Here is a 3,237-nt window from a genome sequence, read left to right on the forward strand (position 1 = left end):
AAGTACCAGATGTTGTATGTGGGCAGTAGAAAAAGTTTCAAGGTCAAAAGAGGAAAAAAACTTTTTAAATTTGTCAAGTGCCAAAATAAAACACTCGGCAAACGAACCAATTTGCCGAGTGCTAGATAAAAACACTCAGCAAAGATTCTCTTTGCCGAGTGTCACTAACCGACACTTGGCAAAGTTCTAACCGATTTGGTGAGTGTCATGGAAATTACACTCGACAAAGAGGGACGCGTGGCAAAAATTTGTGCATTCTAGGACTAAAATGGCTTCTTTACTGAGTGTCTGCGCTCTGACACTCGGCAAAGAAGCCAACATTTGTACGTTGTGGGCCAATCTTTGCCGAGTGTCAGGTATTTGACACTCGGCAAAGAAGGCAGCTTTGCCGAGTGTCCCAGAGTTAACACTCGGCAAAGAAGGCAGATTTGCTGAGTGTCCCGGAGTTTGACACTCGGCAAATAAAGCAGGTATGGCGAGTGTCAGGTCTGGGACACTCGGCAAACGCGCCATGACCATCTCCGCGCCATCGCGTTACTTTTTTTCGCCGAGCGTCAGTGTCAGCTCTCGGCAAAATATTTGCCGAGTGCCGATAGAAAACACTAGACAAAGAGACGTTTGCCGACACTGTAGATGTCGTGTGCTGTTTACCGAGTGTTACACTCGGCAAAGCCTTTGCCAAGCCACTGTTTCCGGTAGTGGTACCGATTTTGGTTTGGGATAAGCTGACAGAACCAGACAAGGTAGAGAATCCTGTTTGAGTTTTGGATGTGAGGATGGGATGAACAATTATGGTCCTGATTCACCATATGGTGACCCTGGTGATGTTCCAGAAAATAGCCAAAATCCTAGTACAAATGCAGAGGAACAAATCCTTGAAAATTCTGCAGCAAGTTGTAGGACGCAACGTCCTAGATCAACTGAGAAGGTTCCTGGAAAAACTAGACCAAAGAAGAACAACAAGGATGGTGTGCTTGAGAGTCTGGTTGCCTTGAGGAAAGAGGAGCTTGAGAGCTATAAGGATCTTAAGTCAAAGCAAATTGAGAGCTACAAGGAAGTTAAATTAGCCCAGATGGAACGAAATGACCCCAATAATGATCCATACTCGATTGCCAAATGTGTTGCAAAGTTACAGGAGTTGGACGTTCTGCAAGCACCAGAATTGATGAAGACAATCAACTATCTCAAGAAGGACAAAATGAACCGGGAGATATTCATGACACTGAATGGCAATCATAATATTGTGGAGTTCCTCGAGGAAGCTATTTCCTATGTTGAATTTTAGGTGAGATTTGTTATTAAATAGTAGTCAGATTTGTTATTAAAAAGACTGCTTAGCTCGTATGCTTGAAGTTGCTCTATCTTGTCTAATTCGCTCGTGTTAGTAAGAACGATCATATCAGGATTTATTTACAGTTGTTAACTGGTTTTGGTAATATCGTTCCTGCCTTAAATAATCCATATTAAATAAACATAAAATGCTGAAAACTATATTTATGTAGCTTTTATTATACAGAGGTGAGTACAAAATCATGCATCATTTCTTCTGTTACGCTGCAGATAAACATTATAGTCTGCCCACATGTCACTAGGTATTTTATCCCTCTTTGCGCTGCCCAAAGTTCTTCTTTGGTTTAGAGATTGCACATCACTTGTATAATGTGTTTCTCCCCAAGGAACATCAACTATTTCCGTCTCTTCGACACACAAATCAGACTGTTCAATCCATTGTTCGCTTCCCTGATGGCTGTTTATAAAATTATGAAGTGCGCAACATGATAAAACAATATCTGCCTGTGAGTCAATACGGTGCTGTGAAGCACACTTCAATATTTGAAAACGCATCTTCACAACACCTATAATATGTTCAACATGATTACGGTGCTGTGCATGCCTCAGGTTGAATAATTCTTGAGGAGTTTGTGGCCTTAGGTTGCTTCTGCCTTGCTCCTGTAGATGCTATCTTACGTTGCGATATGGTGCAATAAAATTTGGTGTATTGGCATATCCTGCATCGACTAAATAGATCTTTCCTTCAGGCACATAAAAATTATTCTATAGTGCATCTTGCAACACTCGTGCATCTGAAGCTGAGCCTTCCCACCCCGCACTAACATGTACAAACCGATTGTCAAAATTACATGCCACCATGACATTTTGAGACAATGTCCCCTTCCTATTTCGGTACGGATCTTGTAAATGTGGAGCAATGGAAATCGGAATATGTGTTCCATCTATTGCTCCAATACAGTCCTACACGACATAATTCTAGTTAAAAATTGAACTTGAGAACATAAATAGATGTACGAAAAATGAATGCCACTAGCAGTACCTTAAAGTATGGCATAAACTTTGAATTACTTAAAATTTTGGTTGGAATATTGATGGTTGGCAATTGTATAAGGCTTCCTGTTAACCTCACAATTGCTCTTAGTACTGATCCAAAGTGTCTACTTATTGTCTCGCCGCTATGTTGGAAACGCCATTGCAGATCTCTATTGCTTGCATTTTTTGATATAGCATACATGAAAATAGCTACCTGTTCTTCAACCACAACTCCTCTTGTATCTTGCAGAAGATTCTTATCTCGAAGCAAATCCACCAATCTATAAAAGATTGCTTTCTCCATCCTAAATTCTCGCTTGCAGCCTAACTCATGACCCTTCAAAACTTCTGATACATATTCTTCTCCTGAAAGAATAGAATCATGGATTGGTGTACGCTCAGACCAAGAATCACTCCCAAGATTATATCCTGTGATGAGAGCAAACTCATCATCATCTCTTTGCTTTCGCGGGATAAAACTTCCCCACATTGTTTATAATTGTTGAACTGCGGCGTTTGGACATAGCATTCTATATATAAATATTCATATAGAGTTGTGACTAGTTTGCATGCAAGGTGCTCGTAAGATCTGATCAATAGGAAAAAAGTCCGGCATGCTAGGAACAGAAATAATTGTGATCCGTTGATAACCTTGCATAACAGCCGCAGTCAAGCCAGATGCACGCAAAGAGGATCAAGTTTGACTACTCATATAGTTTCATTTTTTAAACAATAGATTTCTCTTGCTGTATAAAGAGTAGATGCTGTCATATTTGTACGCTTCCATGCAGCCGGACCATTTGAAATTGCCGGCAACAATACTACAATAGCCAAACACATCAAGCATCATGGTTTTTTGTAAAACAGAGAAAAACTCTAGTTTCTAAATACTATGGTATTTCATGGTTGTGG

General features: G+C 40.3%; 1 pseudogene; it reads right to left on the bottom strand.

Moving 5' to 3' along the window:
- Window positions 1-1,530: 1,530 nt before the first annotated feature.
- Window positions 1,531-2,815, bottom strand: LOC136480101 (uncharacterized; annotated as a pseudogene).
- Window positions 2,816-3,237: the final 422 nt, after the last annotated feature.

The sequence above is a fragment of the Miscanthus floridulus genome, chromosome 9 (assembly GCF_019320115.1).
Source record: "Miscanthus floridulus cultivar M001 chromosome 9, ASM1932011v1, whole genome shotgun sequence".
NCBI classification, from domain to species: Eukaryota; Viridiplantae; Streptophyta; class Magnoliopsida; order Poales; family Poaceae; genus Miscanthus; species Miscanthus floridulus.